Genomic DNA, 19,944 nt, shown 5'->3' with positions numbered 1-19,944 from the left:
TCCAGGGAGATTTAAGTGGTTGGCTGGAACCAGATAGGGGCAGAGCGGGAATGAGACCTGAACCGTGTTAGGTGAAAAGGTACATGTTAATAACCACCCCTAAGGAGTCTAGCTTCAAATTTTGCAGTAGCTTAGGTTCTAAAATAATCAACCTTGGGGCGCCTGGGTGGCTCAGTCGGTTAAGCCTCAGGGATCAAGCCCGTGTTGGGCTCCCTGCGTAGCAGGGAGTCTGCTTCTCCCTCTGCCCCTCACCCAGCTCATGCTCTCTCTCTCACTCTCTCTCTCAAATAAAATCTTTTTTAAAAAAATAAAACAAATAAATAAAAATAAATAAGATAGTTAACCTCAAGGTATTTTCTTAATGTAGTGGCCGCTGTTGATGGAATCAGAAAAGGTAAACAAAGCACCTTCTAAGAGGTTACTTTATTCACTATTGTCAATACAGAACTTGGGCGCCTTAGACCAAAGTTCAACTCAGAATCCACATTTTAAATTATCATGCAATTAAGTTATAATCTTTTGTCAACAGGATAAGGGAAGAAGCTGCTGCGAAAACATATGTTAGGCAACGATCATGCAGCTTGCTGTTGCAAATGGCAGGGAGAAAGGGGGAAAATTGTATGACTAGATAACATCAGCACCGATTATTTTCACTATGCGAGTTAATAGAAATTACATGAAAATTTTAATAGGACCAAGTAAACACGTAAAACACTGTAGTAGTATGGGAGCAACTCTTTCAGACCCAAAATAAAATACCTAGGAATAAGTTTAACCAAGGAGGCAACAGCTCTGTACACTGGAACTATAAGGTACCGAAGAAAGAAACTTGAAGGCACAAGGAATGGAAAGATGTTCTGTGCTCACGGACTGGAAGAATGAACATTGTTAGAATGTCCATACGACCCAGAGCCATCTACAGATTCGATGCAATCCTATCAAAATTCCAATGGCAATGTTCATAGTAATAGAACTTACAATCCTAAAATTTGGTATGGAAGCACAGAAGACCCCCGATAGCCAACGCAGTCTTAAGAAAGAATAAAGCTAGAGGGATCATGGTTCCTCATGTCAAACTATATGACAAAGCTATACTCATCAAAACTCTTTCAGACCTGCCTAGTGTGTCCACGGTATGCATTCATTCATTCTCTTGAGCTTTTTTGTTAAGATTTTCTTTATGTATTTGAGAGAGAGCAAGAGCAGAGGGTTGGGTGGGAGCCAGAGCGAGAGGGAGGAGGAGACTCTCCGCTGAGTAGGGAGCCTGACGTGGGGCTCAATCCCAAGACCCAAGGATCATGACCCGAGCCAAAGGCAGACATTTAACCGACCGAGCCACCCAGGCGCCCCTGGAGCATTTATTGATCTCCTCCCAGAGAAGCTGTTAGATGCTAGAAAGACGAAGATAAATTGTATGGGATTCCTGTCCTCAGAGCTCTTAGTCTGGGGAAGGAGTCCGACAAGAAAATCAATGATCAGGGTACTATGAGGAGTGAAACGATAAATGCAATGCTCTGTGGGAACACAGAGAAGAGCAATTCAGCTAAAGGAAAGGGGTTGGTGAGAACCATCAAGAAAGGCTTCCCTGCGAAAGTGACTTGAAGCTGAGCCTTCAAGCAGCCACGTGGGCAAGGTGGAGAGAGGTGAGCGAGCCCGAGGCAACAGCCAGGGCAAGCACCTAGCTGGTACCTGTCGTGAGTCAAACAGAACAGATACATTCAGAATCAAGAATGAGGACCTGAACCCATGTAGGGACAACTGGCCTAGAACGGAAGGGGACAAGTGGAGAGAGATTTGAGAAACAGAAGGGATGGGACCTGGTATCTGATTGGATGTGGGGGTGAGGGAGAGAGAGGAGCCCAGGCTGCATGTGCCACAAGCTGAGAGTGGGAATAGAGGAGGAGCAGTCATATGGAAAGTGATGATTCAATTTGAATCCTTTAGAATCTGAGGTGCCTCTGGAACACACTGGAAGACTTGTCTTCCATCAACAGAGAGATCTGAGGTGGAGAGTCCTTTAGGAATCAGCATCATTAAGTGGTGGTCATGGATGAGCTCACCAAGAGCTGAGATCACCCACAAAAGGTAGAATGCTGTAGAGAGAAGCAAAGGCTTTGGGACCCATACAAACTCTATTGCCCACTCATTACTGCGTAACCTTGAACAACTTTTAACATACCCAAAACTCAGTTTTCTTGTCTATGAAATAGGAATGATGCTATTCATCTCATAGGTTGTTGTGGGGGTAAACAAGGGGTTTGTGAAGTAGCTAGCACAGTGCCTGATGACACTACCCAAGTCTTTGGGGTGGGTCAGTGAATGTCACCTCCTGGAATTGTGCAGTACACAACCTGCTCAGCTGTACAGCATGGCCTAATCCTGATACACAGTAAGAACTCAGTCACTGTTATTCATTGAAGGAAGGGAAATGGGAAGCAAAACGAAAGGAATCAGAAAAAAGAAGGGGCGCCTGGGTGGCTCAGTCAGTTAAGCATCTGACTTTTGATCTCAGCGTAGATCTTGATCTCGGGGTCATGAGTTCAAGCCCCATGTTGGACTCCATGCTGGGTGTGGAGCCTATTTAGAGAAAAAAAAAAAAAAAAAAGAAAGAAAGAAAAGAGAACCCAAAAGAACCCCAGTATTTAAAGGGTAGGTAAAGGGGAGCCCTCAAATAAGCCGAGGAAGGAACTGCTTCTTTTAGACTGCAAAAATAAATGTAACATTTGATATCTCAGACTGAGAAGTAAAATCCAGCCAACTACAATCTATAACAGCATTTTTCCTGAGCAGTAACGGACATGATATTACGAACTATCCACCTGAGACTAGTCATGTTGATATTCATAATAGAGAATCGTTCCCTAATCTGAATTATAGATCTTCCTAAAGAAAAGGCAAACAAAATCTTCACATTAACAGTAAGTAATCCAAACTGTAACAAGGATTCTATTAACTTGTGATATACCTAAGGTCATAGAAAAGCACAACCAAAATAAATCCAAAGCATACTCAAAGTTTTCCCTACATAGGAGGCCAAAAATAATATAGAAATTGAATTACTAGCTTTCTCAACAGGTGCGTGTAAGATACTACATTATAATACATTCTATACTATATGTAGTATATAATAGATATATGTTATAAAATGCAGAGGTCCTACATAAGAAGAGAATCAAGTGGAATTTCTTCTTTTCAAAACTATTCTCTTTAATATAGAAAAAAAAAATTAAGGGGCGTCTGGGTGGCTCAGTTAAGTGTCTGCCTTTGGCTCAGGTCATGATCCTGGAGTCCCAGGGTGGAGCCCAGCTTCAGGCTCCCTGCTCGGCAGGGAGCTCACTTCTCCCTCTCCCTCTGCCCCTCCCCCTTCCTGTGTTCTCTTGCTCACTCTCAAAGAAATAAATAAAATCTTTTTTTAAAAAATCCAGATTCATTCTTAGGCAGTTGAAATTACTCTTCCAATATGCTTCAGTAGGTAAATTAGTAACATGTACCTTAGACGTGACATTTTAATTACATCCTGCCCTGAAACCTAAATTGAAGAAAAAGATGTGCTCGCAGTTTCAAAAAATCAGATGAAAGAACACCAGTATTGGGAAACCAGCTTCTGCAACAGAGTGCAATTCTGTCCACAGGAAAAGATGTAAGGCAGAGGTCACAGTATTCTGCCACTGCCAATTTGGCCATTTCCTTTCCAAACAGCTGTAACTTCATTTGCATTTTCCTGCGGTACCTAATGGTGTTCATGTATACATTCAGTCAACAGTCATTGAGCGTATTAAGCCTTGAACTAAGAGTAAGACACAATACAAAATAAGACTGAAGAACATCAGCAAACTAACGCGATAGAAACTATTCCCGAGACACGTTCGGGATGACATGACAGTCATCCAATTACCTCAATAACAAAGGGTTTCAAAAAGCTGGAGACAAGTCATTTGGTCTATTTCAACCGTACAAGAGCATCTGAACATCTCCCAGAGCAAGTCAAAACCAGCTGAGCCCCAACAAGAAAAACAAGACCTGAATAATCTCAAGCTGTCATTGCCACTATGCCACCTGAGGACCCACCGTGATTCGAGATGGAGAGCTTAACCAGAGAGCAAGGCTCCAAAGGATTCAGTTGTTCAAGACTCTGGATATCCCAGATATAACACCACTAGCAAGCCGGGGTTATGGGCCAATGAGAAAATGGGATTCAGCATTCTTGTCCATTACCTAACTGCAGAAAAAATGACTGCATTAGCCCTGACTTCAGATTCTCCACTAGAGGGGTGCCTCGGTGGCTCAGTCAGTTAAGCATCTGACTTCCGCTCAGGTCATAATCTCAGGGTCCGGACGGAGACCCGTGTCCTGCTCCCTGCTCAGTGGGGAGTCACTTGTCCCTCTCCCCGCCCCCCCATTTATGCTCTCTCAAATAAATAAATAAAATCTTTAAAAAAAAAAAAGATTCTCCTCTAGAAAGTCCAAAGAAATAGTCTTCAGAATCTTTTTATTTGCAAAGATTGCATTAATCCTTCTACTAATATTAACATCCCCTCCGAATTCCTGCGTATCAGACAACCAATGAAAAAAAAATCCCCGAACAATGTTCCCATATGTCATCATCCCAGACACTGCCAATTGGTTGCCCTCTTTCCTCTTCCTACAAAATAATGAACCTTAAAAGTCGCCAGTGAAACCAGAAGCCAGATAGAACAAATACTATCATCTGCAACAGATCAAAGAAACCAAATGAAGGGCGTGGAAGGCACAGCTAGATGGAAGCTGGATTGAGAAATACAGGTACCTTGAGAGGGAGGGGTCCTCTTCTGTATCGGGCAACAGGAAAATCTCCCCTACACTTGGGAAGCCTATTTCCTTTCCACACCCTCACCTTACCCCTAAAAGTCCTCCAGACCTTCCCCAGCACATGCCACGGTATAGTCCTCAGGGGGAGGGTCCAAGGACCTTGCTATGTATTAACAACTGCAGCAAAAACCACAGACTCTGGGCAACGATGTTTGCATCACCAGCAGAATGGAATCTGAGAGATCCTTCTTACAAATCAGTGTTCCTTAAGTGGATCCTTCTCATTCCCCTTGGTGTCTGGAGAGCAATCCTGGATTAGGAAATATATGAAGATGAGTTTAAGCAAGAATTGCGGTTACGTGACATGTCTTTGCAAAGTGCCCTCTTCCATATTATGCCTGACCCACTTAACTCCTCTTATCTCCTGGAAGTCCCTGCGCCACTAGTTGCAAGTAATTAACAATCCTGTAAGGCCAGTAGTGAAGAAAATAATTTACTGCCCAGAATCCTCTCTATTAAGATGCATAGGTCTTTCCTTCCTCTTCTCATTCAGTTTTCTCTTTATTCCTCAACTACGGCACTTAGGGAGCACTCAAATTATTGGTCTATCTTCCTCGCTAGTCTGTCACAAGTGTGTCATAGCATGTTTTTCACTTCCCACATCAGCCCCTCACTCACCACGTGCTAAAATTAACAGCCTATGGTGTCTTGTTAAGCATTTTGCTCTGTGCTCATTTAAGCACACCATGTATTTGCACGCGTGTGTGCACACACTCACACACACACCATTTATCTCAGCTCTGCAAATTATCTATTCATATTCGTTGTCCATTTTGCTTTAGAATAGTTGATATTTTTCCCGTCCATTTGTAAGAACCCTTTTTAAATTGTAGATATTAACACTTTGCCTGAAATATATTTTACAAACACTTTTTCCAAACAAAGCTGATGTCTGGTTTATTTTGTTACTACTCCTACAAAGTGGTTTTTGATTACACATATTCAGATATGCCTCCCTTTTCTTATACAGTTCCTGGGTTTCCAGTCTTTTTTTTTTTCATTGAAGTGCAGTTGACATATCTTATTTTCAGCTGTACAACAGAGCGATTTGACAATTATATACATTACAGAATGCCCACAGTAAGTCCAGTTACCCTCAGTCACCCCACGATGTTATTACAGTATTATTGACTATGTTCCCTATGCTGTACTGTTCATCCCTATGATGTATTGACTTCATAACTGGAAGTCTGTAGCTCTTAATCCTCTCACCTACTTTGCCCATACCCACCCTCCCCCCTTCTCTCTGGCAACCACCAGTTTGTTCTCCGTATTTAATAGTCTGCGTTTTTTTGATTGTTCATTTGTTGTTTTTTAGATTTCACATATAAGTGAAATCATATGGTATTTGTCTTTCACCGTCTGACTTATTTCACTTAGCATTATGCTCTCTAGATCCATCCATGTTGTTGCAAATGGCAAGATCTTGTCCTTTTTATGGCTGAGCAATATTCCATTGCATCTATACCACCTTTTCTCTCTCCACTCATCTACCGAATGACACTTAGGTTGCTTCTGTATATTGGCTATTGTAAATAATGCTGTAATAAACATAGGGGTGCACGTCTTTTCAAATGAGTGTTTTTATCTTCTTCAGATAAATACCCAAAAGTGGAATTGCTAGAACATATGGTGGCTCTGTTTTTAATTGTTTGAGGAACCGCCATACTATTTTCCATAGTGGCAGCCCCAATTCACAATCCCACCAACAGTACACAAGGGTTCCCTTTTCTCCACATCCTCACCAACACTTGTTATTTCTTGTCTTTTGATACTAGCTATTCTGACTGGTGTGAAATGAGACCTCATTGTGGTTTTGATTTGCATTTCCCTGATGATGAGTGATGTTGAGAATCTTTCCAAGTGTCTGTTGGCCATCTGTATGTCTTCTTTGGAAAAATGTCTACTCAGGTCCTCTGCCCATTTTTTTAATTGGACATTGGGTTTTGGGTTTTGGTTTCTTTTTTTTTTTTTTTTTTTTTTGGTTTGTTGGTTGGTTGGTTGGTTTGGTTTTTGTTTTGGTGAGGACTTGAAGAGTTCTTTATGTATTTTAGATATTAATCTAGGGTTTCCAGTCTTGATTAAGAAGGTTTCCCAACAACCTGAATAATCTATTGCTGAATCTACTCTGTTCCAAGGGTCTATTTGTCAGTTGCTAGGCCAATACTGTCTTGATTATGGTGGCTTTATAATATTCCTCTATTTCATACTTTTCTTACCTTCAATAGGGTATTTATCAATATAAAACTTTATGATCATTTTACATAATTTTTAAAAGCCTATGCAGCTATTCTATTTTTGAACTGTGGGAAATTTATATATTACGTATATTTTTATGGTTTTATTATTTAAGGGAATAATGCCTCCATTTCTTAGAACTCATTGCTTAGAGATAAGCTTTCAATTTCTCACATCCAGCCATCTCCCCAAATAGTTTATTAATTCTACTAGAGTGGCTATTCTCTTTCTAATTTGGTCTCACGTTTAGAGGGTGTATACACAGTCCTCTCAGCAACAAGAAAATGTTTTTTTAAATCTCTTCCATTCCAGTAAATAGATCAGCAATATAATTTGTTGTTTTATTGCATTTCCTACAACATTAAAGACAATGATAAATAAAAATGCTGGTCATAGGCCTTCTAATCTAGATCCTTATTTAATTGGTTTTAATACTTCACCATATAAAATAAAGCTGTTGTTAGTTTTTCACAGATAGTCTTTATTATTTCTAGTTTCCTTCTATTCCTCCTTAGGAGTTTTATTAGGAGTACTACTGAACTCTACTAAATGTTTTCTCAGCAACTACTAATATGATGTTACTTTTCTTTTAAATTTTTGATATAATGGATTCAGTGGCTGGATTTTCTCATATTGAACCAAATTTATATCCTGCAACCATACCTTCTTGACCATATTGTATTGTCTTATACTGGTATTAAAGGTATGCTGGCTTCATAAAGTGAATTGGGGAAATACTTACCTTTTTCTATGAGCTGAAAAAGTTTAAATAACAGTTTAATTATCTGACTCTTTTCAAGATTTTATTTATTTGAGAGAGAGCATGTGCACACAGGCGTGATCACAAGGGGGGGCAGAGGGAGAAGCCGACTTCCCATTGGGCAGGGAGCCCAATCCAACGGGGGGCTCCATCCCAGGACCCTGGGATCATGATCAGAGCAGAGGCTTAACCAACTGAGCCACCCAAGCGCCCCTAATTATCTGACTCTTAAAGACAGAATGACCATAAAATCCCAGGGCACTCTGAGAATGAAAGAAGACACTAATAAACAATTAAAATGAAATAACTTTAAAAATATATAGTGGTTGACAAAATAGTTGGTCTGTGGACAAATATATTGGTAAATAGAATGGTTCAATTAAAAAATTGTTTTCAGAAATAAAACATAAAAAATAAAACATGTTTGTATTCATTAAAACAATTTTAAATTTTTTTATATTGCTTTATTTTAATATTAAAAATATGGCAAGGGAAATTTTTCTTGGTGCATATTCAAGTACTTAATAAGTTTCTTACTAACACTGAGTCATTGCTATTTTTATGAAAGATGCTATATTTTCAATATAATCTTGTTTTCTACTTTTTTATAAAAATTCCTGCACTGTTCTTCAAAGGTACATTTCATAGTTAATTTCATGTGAAATTATTGAACCCTTCAATAGACTATTTTCTGTAGACCATAATATTTTTAATTGAGAGATGCTTTCTCTTCGGTGCTCAAATACCTGGTAAGCTCAGAGAAAATTCTACTACATGGAGTGTATTCTTAATTTTTATTTTTATATTGAGAAATGTAAATATTCAAGCCAAAGTATTTTAAAAGACACTGTATTTTTTTGTTTTTAGTACCTTTCTTGGAGAAATATTTTTACAAAATATTCATCAAATGAATTCTATTTATGATTCTTTTTACTGTTTCATCAAAGTTAGATACCTTGAAATCATAAACCTTCTAAAATTCAATCTATTTTGAATTCTTGAGCAAAACCCAAATGTATCCTACTAAAAACAGTATTTCTATCAAAAGAATCTTCCCTCAAGTCTAGATATTCTAAGTACAACTATAAAATTTCAAAATTAAACCTTGCCACTGTACTTGAATTCTTATCACTTACATTGTTCAATCCCTACCTCATAAGGATAAATTCTAGTGCTTTCCTGTTTGTAAGCTTTGTTTTCTGTAGTTGCAATTTGTAAAAATTCAAAACCCTGCTTGTTCCATTAACTAATACTTTGATTAAAAATTTCCAACTGATCTCAAACAAAATACAAATTTAGAGGACTCCTTTGAGAGGAAAAAAAAAGTCAATACTATAGATTAGCACTGATTTACAAAGCAGTTCTTCAAAGACTCAAAATATTTGTAAAATCTGATTGATAATGAGCTGCAAGGACAGAAAACACACGCTGCATGCCAAAGGACTTTTCATATTCAACATCAGCTTTATCACAAAAATGTTGTAGTTCACCAACTTAGTGTATGTAGAAAAATATTTGTAAACTTTGGCTGTTATTTCTATTTTCATTGCAATTTGTTTGAAAGAAACAATGACTTCTACGTGCAATTATATATGCACATTCCTGTTCCATGGATTTTTTTTTTAAGATTTTATTTATTTATTTTGAGAGAAAGAGTGAGGGACCACAAACAGGGGGGAGGGGCAGAGGGAGAGGAAGAAGATAAAAACTCTCCACTGAGCAGGGAGCCCAATGAGGGGCTCTATTCCAGGACCCTGAGATCATGACCTGAGCCAAAGGCAGCCACTTAACCAACTGAACCACCCAGGCGCCCTGATAAGATCATCCCCTTTTTTTTTTTTAAGATATTATTTGTCCCACGGATTTCTTATTCTAGTAATTCCATTGTGTATACTTGGACATTGTGCCCCACCAAAATCCTTATTTGTGTTCTCACTGAGAAAGAAATCATTTTCAGCACTTGCCAGGGGCTGGATGTGAATGTGAGGGTTGACTCCAAAGGGGCACCAGGCAGCTTCCGCAGGGGGTGACTGGAAGTGTTCCAAAACTGAATGGCGGTGATGTTTGTACGATTGCACAAGTTTACTGAAAGTCTTCCAACTATGCACTTAAAATGGGTAAAGCTTCTGGTACATAAATTTTATCTCAATAAAGCTGTAAAAAATATAAATTTCAGGGGCTCCTGGGTGGCTCAGTCAGTTAGGCATGGGACTCTTGATTTCAGCTCAGTTCATGATCTTGGGGTCTTGAGATCAAGCCCCACGTTGGGCTACATGCTAGGTATGGAGTCTGCTTAAGATTCTCTCTCGACCTCTGCACCTCCCCCCTCCCTTTCTTTAAAAAAAATATATTTATATATTTATGTATTTTATGTATTTTATGTATTTTATATATAATTATATTATATATTTTATAATATATTTATATATTTTATAAATATATATTTACATATATAAATTTCATTTTTTGATGGTAAACTTTTAAAACAAATTTATAATAGAAATCACAGTAATATTAAATGTTTAAACTTCAGGGGACTGATTTTTCTAAAAACTTTTCTGAATTATATGAAAATAATTACACCATTCAGGTAAAAAATTTAATTGATTTTCTTTTTGAAGCATCTGGTAACATTTAAATGAAACTAGCATAATCTGTGTGTTAACTCATCTTCTGCTAATGGAACCAAAAGATCAATAGTGATGACTTCCCTTTTTATGTGTGCATAAGCAAACTTAAAGTTGAAAATGCATGGAACAGATTTAGAAGAGCCACTTGATCTAAATGAAAAGTCATGCTTCACAGAATTAAAATTTAATGGCACCTTCTGCCACTGCAGGTGTTAAATCATGATCTTTGGGCAAAGCATTCTTAAAGTAATTACAAACTTTTAAAGTAGCCATGGATGTTGCTTCAGTAGATGTGTGAATTACACATCTTTTTTTTTTAAGATTTTATTTATTTATTTGAGAGAGACAGAGTAAGCAAGAGAGAAAGAGAGAAGGAGCAGGGGGAGGGAAAGAGGGAGAAGCAGACTCCCCGCTGAACAGAGTGCCCAACAATGGACTCAATCCCAGGATGAGCCAAAGGCAAACGCTTAACGGACTGAGCCACCCAGGCGCCCCTCATCACCATCTTCCTTAGAAACAGAAATTCAGTACTCAATTTTTCATGACACTTTGTACCTCTTTAGCTCATTTTCTGCAAAGGGGGATTATTCCCAAGTACATTTTAAAGTTATTAAACAATTAAATAGTTATCGATTTACACCACACAAAAATGACAAAACCACTGCACCAAGAACATTCAGACTTCCCACATTTCCCACTGAAGTCAGCCTGGCAGCTTTGTGCTTTCTGTAGGCCACAGGGACACAGGGACGGGGTGGAGTGGGGATGGTACAACCATCTGGTATACCTGCGGGCAGGACTCGCAGCACTGAGTACCTCTCCAGCCACCAGCAGGCCTGGGATGAGTGAGTGGTCTTCAGCCACCAACATAGGAACGTGTTTCATGTTATTAGCCAGCAATCTACATGCTGTCTCTTAAAGGGGGGTGCGAGCTAACTTGCATTTGGAGAGAATGCGGGGGGAATACAGGGTTAAGCACGTGTTAAAGTAAAAACCTTCTCTTTTTTTTTTTTTAAGATTTTATTAATTTGGCAGAGAGAGATACAGCAAGAGAGTAAACACAAGCAGGCGGAGTGGGAGAAGGAGAAGCAGGCTTCCCACTGAGCAGAGAACCCGATGCGGGGCTCGATCCCTGGACACTGGGGTCATGACCTGAGCCCGAAGGCAGACGCTTGACGACTGAGCCACCCAGGCGCCCCAAGTAAAAACCTTCTTCACAACACACACATCACACACACTACTAGAGACCACAGCACAACCTGATATGATAAGGCAGAGAATTACCATCCCATCTTATTTCAGTGCGTGTTAAAATCATGAAGTCCAGAACCAACGCCAAATGGGACAGGACAACAGGCACAGACTTCTATTGATCTGTTTGAATCTTCTGGATGAGTCCGTATTGGCCATCTGCATTTTACTTACAAATTATCTGTTTCTTCTATATTTTCAAATGTGTTTCTATAGCATTTTATAGTTTTCATGTATATTTCTTATAATTCTTTTAGACTCTCCTGCTTCTGTGGTTGTGTCTGTTTCCTCAATCTTAATCTTGAATATTTTTACTTTTCCCAATTTTTTTGTCTTATTTAGCCTTTCTGCTTTTTTTCCCCTATTCCATTAATTCTAACTTTATCAGTACCTTTTTTATTTCTTTTTGAGGGAAGCAGGTGTTCTATTAAACTTTTCTTCATGAATAAAATATATATAATATGCTTATTATATATATTTACTGTTTTAAGTTTTCCTTTGAGTAAAGTTTTGGGTATATACTATGCCCTAAAAATTGGGGTACATGGGGCGCCTGGGTGGTGCAGTTGTTAAGCGTCTGCCTTCGGCTCAGGGCATGATCCCAGCGTTCTGGGATCGAGCCCCACGTCAGGCTCCTCTGCTGGGAGCCTGCTTCTTCCTCTCCCACTCCCCCTGCTTGTGTTCCCTCTCTCTCGCTGGCTGTCTCTGTCAAATAAATAAATAAAATCTTTAAAAAAAAATTGAGGTACAAAGTATAATTTTTACTGCTTTCTAAAGAATATACCATTGCTTTTCAATTTACTCTTTGATCAAAGGTTTATCTGAGAGAGCATTTCTTAATTTCAAGTGATATGTTGGGAGGTCATATTTTTATTATTGATTTCCAACTTAATTGGAATATATAATTAGGAAATGGGATCTTAAAAATCTCTACTGTTTATATTTGGTATGGTTTTGCTTTGTTTTTGACCAGGTGGGCTAATAATTTCTATTACTTCTAGTAATTGGGGTTTGGAAAATCTCACATCTCCAAAGAAATACATGCTCCCTGATGTGACCTGGTGAGCTGACCTGCTCACCTAAAGTCTCAGTCCCAGGAACAATGGCTGTGTCCCAGTGTCCCACTGCAAAAGCATTCGGACTTCAAAACTGGAACCATTATACTTCTAAGTAGAAAACAAGACAATTAATTATTTTAACAGCCGGATGATTGTATCACCTTGGAATTTAATCAAAACAAAGCAAAGGCATGCAATACTCCTGGATGGGGCCCAGCAAACGCGTAGTTCAAGTTTTCATTTTCCAACCTGGTATCTCAATTCCTCCTCGGCATTCATAGGCACAGCTAGACAACAGGTAAACCTGTTGCCCACCTACAAATCCAAGAGCAAAACACATTCTTGCACGTCCAGAGCGCCTCAGCATGATTCACTGAAACCTTGAGGTGGGGGGGTTAGAACTATTTTTAAATGTAAGCAACTGCTAAAACAGGTAGTCCCACCAAGGCTTTGAAGAGTCTGGGCTCACCTCAGATCAGCCCTGGTGACCTAAGACTCACACAATGAGCACATTTAATAGAGGAAATCTTGTTTAAAATCACCAAGGAAATTCCAAACTCTTACCAAAGAATTAGCGGATATTTCAACAAATATACACTTGGAGACGGGGTGTTGTGTTTTTGTTTTTGTTTTTGTTTTTGTTTTTTTACAGTTTCTCCTAGAAGTTCATAAAGTAGAAGCTTCCTCAGGTCTGGCCAGTTGGGGAAAGAAACAGATTATACTGTGGAGCACCTACTGTGTGCCAGGCGAGGTACTTAGTACTAAGTATTTTGTATATGTTACCTCATATCTTCCCAGCAGTAGTCGTTATAGAAGAAGATCTAAGTTTAATCACATTTTTAAATGTGTAGTAACTGATATACCAGAAAAGGCTCATTAAAATAGAGATTGGGCTATAAAGCTGTCTCGTGATATAGACCATTTAGGGTTAAATTATGACTCCTACGTTTTTACCTCTAAGTCAGGTAGAATCCCCTAACACTTCCAAGATCTTAGTTTGTGATTCCAGGAAATTTTTGTTTCAAACACAAACGCATAGACCCACCCATTCCTTGTGAAGTAATCTCGACGTAAAATTAATTAAATAATGACTCCTCAAATCAAATGACCTTACGAGATCCAATCCCACCTAAACGATTTTTTTATTTGGCACAAAATTCAAAGTCGCATACAACCTGCCTACCTTTTCAGATCCATCTTCTGCCCCCTTTTCACTTCGCATCTCAGTGCCAGCTGTACGAAAGTATTTTCAGGCACTTCAAATTTCTCCTTCACAAATTCCTCTGGTTCAATACATACCCATGCCATTCTTCCCCACCTTCTCCACCGGATGAACAGGTCCTCCTGCCCCAAAATGTCGCTCAACGTGACACACCCTCTCCACTTGCACTTCCCTCTTCCCCTGTAGGGCACCATGGATGGCCTCCTCCAGTCTCCTACCCTGAGTACTGTGCTCTTACCCTGAATGAAGGCACTCATTCAACAAACATGTATTGGGTTCCTATTACCTACCAGGTTCGTTCTGAGGTGCTGGCAATACAACAGTGAATGCAACAGAACACTTCACGTGGTGTAGGGAAAGTGAGCCACGTCTGCCAGGCAGTGTGGTGCCACGTGGCCCCAGGGAGGCAGCTTGGCGAGCCCCGCCCTGCAGGACGGGAAGAGCCTGGGCAGAAGTGTGGGAAGCTGACAGAGAGGACGCTGGGCTAAAGGAACAGCATGAGCAAACAGAGAGAGATGGATAGCAGATAAGTTTTGCTGATGGCAGAAAAAATTTCGCCAGCCTAGGCATGCCATTAAAAAAAAAAAAACCAACTTGAAAACTACTCCTTTATAAACTTTTTCAGGCTGTACTAAAAGCAAATGATCTTCACGGAAAGTCACCTCTAACTTTATTCCTCATCGTTATTCACATCCAGGGCTTTCTTCATTCCAATGAGGCTCATTAGGAAGACGTTAAAACTTCCAGATTTTATCTGAAGACAAAAAGGTGCTTTTATGACTGCCCTGATAGCATCTGTGACTGAAGATAACTACTTCAGCTGTGTGACGTTAGCGCAGCAAACAGAGCAACAGGGTGAGGAAGGAAGACTCCTCCCCCTCCCTGGGTAAAGGGGAGAGAAAACAAATCAAGACTAATGATACAAACTTTGGCATAAGGCTCCTCGACCATCCTACTGGTTGGGGTGCCCCTGTCAAGCATCTGTCTTCCTTTCCTTTTTTTTTTTTTTTTAATGTTTTAAATATTTTGTTACTTTGGATTTTTTTTAAGTTTTTTAAAAGATTTTATTTACTTATTTGAGAGAGAGGGAGAGCATGAGTGGGGTGAGGTGCAGAGAGAGAAGCAGACCCCCCACTGAGCAAGGAGCCTGATGCGGGACTCGATCCCAGGACCCTGAGATCATGACCTGAGCGGAAGGCGGACGCTTCACCGACTGAGCCACCCAGGCGCCCCTGTCTTCCTTTCTTGTGACCGAATGTGCACACCCAGACTGAAGAGCTCCTCCTCGCCAGTCCAAAATCCTATCCTCTCTGACCAACAGAGACGAAACTTGTCAGAGTCCCCTAAAGTTCGATGTTGTTACTTAAATTCTGAGAAACAAAACAAACAAACACAAAAATTCCCATCTTTTCAACCCTTTCTTGTTACACAGATTCCTGCAAGGCCTGGGACCACACGGACGCCACGGTCCCTACCTTTGGCTACCAAAATTGGAGACCAGGAGGCAGAAATCCGAGCTCAAAAGAACACAGTAAATTTGGCCGCCTGCCCAGTTCGGGCTAATTGTTTCCGTTGGGGAGTTCAGGCCGCTCAAGATGTTCCTTTGATAATCACATCAACTTCAGCCTCTCATCCGCAAACAGAACATTGAATGTTCCAAATGAGCAGGAGGCAGGCACCGCGGTCTACACCATGCCCTGAATGACACGGGGCTTTATTGTATGCTGCGTTCAAAAATTCAAATGAGGCCAAAATGACAAAGGAGTGAAGACTAGTTACCCCTTTCCTGAAAGGACTGAGTGAAAGGCCTTGAGTCCAGTACTCTCAGCTTGGAACCAATAAATCTGTAAGTGAATTACTGCACACTCATTATAAACTAGCATCTTTCCAACCTCTGAAAATGACTCGAAACCTGTTATTCTAGCAATGTTCCTGCGTCTGACGTTCCCACAGACATCATCTCGTTGACCACTCACCACACTCTTTCAGCTGGTTTGGTCCTTCCCCTTTTACAGATGAGGAAACTGAGCACTGAAGAACGAACAGGCTTTCCTGCACTCAAACAGGCAGCGACTGGCACAACGTGGACTGGAGCCCAAGAACCAAGTCAAGTGACATTCTGCCGGCGCATGCCTGCCTCCCAAAGTAAACTTATAGGTGAAATTAAGCTCCCCTTGTTCTCACATCAGGAACTTTTTGTAAGGAGGCCAAAAATAGAAGGCTGATGTAAAACATTTTAATTCTATTTTTAAACATCTACTTAGGGCAAAAGGCCAGGTGTTTTGCCAAAACAAATTAGACAATATTCTTTATCTCAGCAGAAGCCAAATCTTAACCAAGACACAAACAGAAAACATACATTGGGAAGAGAGTCAACAACTCTGAGTACATGAATTCTCAGCATTGGCCTCCTGCAAGAAGGAAGAGGCAAGTTTCCTGGAAGAGGGAACAGTCAAAGTGTATGACTCAAACCTATTTCGGTACAAGATCCTATTTCAACCTTGTTGTCCATCTGTTTGCTGAGAATGTAAAGTTGTCTGGGTCCAAGTCAGCAAAAGGGATGAAATCATCTACTAAAAACACTTCTGCAGGATCTCCATGAAGGCACGTTGGGATTACACAACAGAGCCATGCAATTAGAGGCCAGTGCACACCTCCCTGTTACCTGTCTGGACTTCTGTGCAGCCATTGTGCCTCACCCCAGAGAGGTAAGTTCAGGGATTCAGCTAAACAAATGGGGAATGCTGTAAAACTCATTATTCATCTACAGCAGGCTAATCGAGGGGAAAAAACAACTCAAAGAACTGCACATGAGAAAAAAAAATGGTTAATAAGTATTTTACACACAGGCATCGAATAACTAATAACGATAACTATTTATCAAATGTTGCAGCCAGGCATTCTTCCCTCCCCAGTCCTCCTCTCCAGACTTTCTCATCTTTCCTAGGGGAGTCACTAAGGACAGCAAACTCACTACTCTCTACTCTATCTTACTACCCTTCCTTTTGTGGCATCTCATACACCTGCACTTTCCACACCTGGAGACCACTTATCATTCACCTGCATGCCTCTGTGGTTTCTCTCTCCCTCCTTCAGAGGGAGAGAAAATGAAGGTTCCAGAAAATACTGAACTTTAGACACGTTCAGGGAAATTCATCTTCAAAAAGCTAATGAATTCAGGGCTTTATTTTTTTTAAGATTTTATTTATTTATTTGAGAGAGAGAGAGATTGAGAGAATGAGTGGGAGAAGGGGCAGAGGGAGAAGCAGACTCCCCAAGGAGCAGGGGGCCCGACACTGGACTTGATCCCAGGACCCTGAGATCATGACCTGAGCCAAAGGCAGACGCTTAACCGACTGAGCCACCCAGGTGCCCAAATTCAGGCCTTTAGACACAAAAGAATCTAGACTCCAATTTTAAGAGCAAGTAAAGTACAAGGTAATAATTAGCATTTCAGCTGTATTGTAAACCAAATGATCATTTACAGTTGGGCTAGAAACCTAAACTACCAAGTGTAATATCGTTTCCATAGTAAAATGAGTTCCAAGTTCTAAACAACAGATCTGCAAACCAATTTTTGAAACACCTAATATTTATAAGTTTGGGCCACCTACCAAAAAAATGCAACAATAAATTTTTCTTCTTGAGTTTCTTTCTCTAGCACTGCAGAAGAATATAGGAGGTACACATGGATGTAACTGGGTGATGATGCTTGACCTCCTTCCGTAGATGCTCCTTCCGTTGAGAAAGGAGTTGATGACTACTTGTTCCAAAGAGCCCTGGGTGAATTTCTTCTTTCCACTCTGCCCAATGAAAGTAACCAGACCCACTTCTCCCTAAGTATTGACTATGGGGAAAAGGGCTCTCAACATTATCATAAAGAGATAGTAAGGACAACAGGTTGGGAAAGGGTTTTATTTACTTTATACTGGCAAAAAGAGTCAGTGGGCTGCTGTTACTATAGCCCAGGGCAAAAGTGGAGCTCCAGGAAGGCAGCTGGTTCCTTCTGAGTAGATACTGCAAGTGTACTCCTATGTGAGTGTGTGTGAGTGTGTGTGTGTGTGTGTGTGTGTGTAAAGGCAATTAAGCAACAAGGAATAAGATTGGAGGGATTATGATGATATGATGTACTTCCAAAGGGGAAAATCATTGACATGACAACATATTGGCCAAGTGAAAGGAGATGCATGAGAGGAGGTAAGATAAGAGTCAGAGAAAAGAATAATGGGTTTCCAGGTCTCAGTTCCAGTTCCTTCCAGAAGCCACCTGTATTCCTATCTTTGAGTTCCTCAAGACACTCATGTCCTTATAGCAAATTCTCCTTTTTTGTTAAAGCAAATTTAGTTCAGTTACTTAAAACCAGAAACACCTTGATTAAACCATATTACCATAAAGTAAGTCAGCATCATGTTATGTAGACTTCGAATCTGCCAATGCTGGGTTCAAATCTTGGCTCTGCTGAATACAAGCTGTCTCATCTAGAGTAAGTTTCCTAACCTCTTTGGGCCTTGGTGTCCACACCTATGAAATGCAGATAATTGTACACACTGCCATGTATAGTTGTGAAAATCAGAAAAACATCTCTAGAGCCCCTGGCAAATAGTAAATACAAATTAAAGGATAACTCTTAGTGATAATTCATTAGAGGAGTAATCATGGTGGCAGTAATGGCATCACCACCGATATCTCAATAGGAAGGTTATATATAAAACTTATGAATACAGGGGCGCCTGGTGGCTCAGTCGGTTAGGCATCTGCCTTCAGCTCAGGTCATGATCTCTGGATCGAGTCCCGCATCGGGCTCCCTGCTCTGCAGGCAGCCTGCTTCTCCTCCCCTCTACCACTCCCCCTGCTTATGCTCTCTCTCTCGCTCAAATAAATAAATAAAATCTTTTTAAAAAATCTTATGAATACAGAAAAATGTTTTCCTTAACTTTTTGGTTTATAAAATAATTCAACCCAAGTTTTTTACTGCGATACTCTAGTAAATGCAAAGTGTGGCTTCATTTTAAAATACTTTTGAGGGGTGCCTGGGTGGCTCAGTCGTTAAGCATCTGCCTTCGGCTCAGGGCGTGAACCTGGCGTTCTGGAATCGAGCCCCGCGTCGGGCTCCTCCGCTGGGAGCCTGCTTCTTCCTCTCCCACTCCCCCTGCTTGTGTTCCCTCTCTTGCTGGATGTCTCTCTGTCAAATGAATAAATAAAATATTTTTAAAAATAATAATAAAATAAAATACTTTTGAATGTATCATCTATCACAGATAACTTCTATATTTATGGGGAAAGTCCTAGGAAAATCCCTGTAGCAACTCTAACTACAAGATCACTTTTTTTTTTCCAAGTAATCTCTACACCCGGCGGGGGCTCGAACTCATGACTCTGAGATGCTGTACCCACGGAGCCCATGCTTTACCCACAGAGCCAGCAGGGCACCCCCAAAGAATCACGTCTTTGGCAATTAATCTTCTCCATCAGCTGACACATAGAGAAATGGTTCTAGTCTTGTGGAAATCACAGACCCTTTGAGACTAGGATAAAGCTATGAGCTCTCCCTTCTGAAGATTCACGTACATACATAAAATGTTGCACATTTTCTAGTGTTCATGGTTCTGTGAATCTCAGGCATGAATCCCTGAGAATTGAACAGTCCAATAAACCTCTTTACCTGGTATTTCTTTAAGTAAGTCTGCAAGTAAGGAGTCATCTCCGACCCCTAGGTATAACCCAGAGATAAGAGATAACCTACATTAACCTCCCCCCTCAACTCCTAGGCTAATACCTTTACTGAAATTCTATACAGCAGGTCCTCATTTGTCTGGGAGGGGGACTGGGATATTCCAAGGTAGTCTTTACATATACAGCACTTACTCTACCATATTTTAAGCATTGACTTACTCCCATACTAAACTGTGAATGAGGGCAGAATGTGTGTCTTTCATT

General features: G+C 40.3%; 1 protein-coding gene across 8 annotated transcripts in view; it reads right to left on the bottom strand.

The window, feature by feature from the left end:
- Positions 1 to 19,944, bottom strand: part of RNF144B (ring finger protein 144B) — a 172,843-nt gene that overhangs the window by 79,690 nt on the left and 73,209 nt on the right. The window contains exon 1 of one of the 8 annotated variants that reach the window (XM_087858084.1): positions 19,025 to 19,043. The exons of 6 other annotated variants lie outside the window; for them this stretch is intronic. The gene's annotated coding sequence lies outside the window, so the exon portion shown is untranslated. Of the gene's footprint in view, positions 1 to 15,983; positions 16,111 to 19,024; positions 19,044 to 19,944 lie in introns of those variants that run through there. One more of the 8 variants, XM_045811551.2, reaches the window with a different exon arrangement.

Source organism: Ursus americanus, chromosome 32 (assembly GCF_024610735.1).
Source record: "Ursus americanus isolate L20-20 chromosome 32, mUrsAme1.1.p, whole genome shotgun sequence".
NCBI classification, from domain to species: domain Eukaryota; kingdom Metazoa; phylum Chordata; class Mammalia; order Carnivora; family Ursidae; genus Ursus; species Ursus americanus.
Note: the sequence above shows the minus strand (reverse complement) of the source record. Positions and strands in the feature narration are given on the sequence as shown.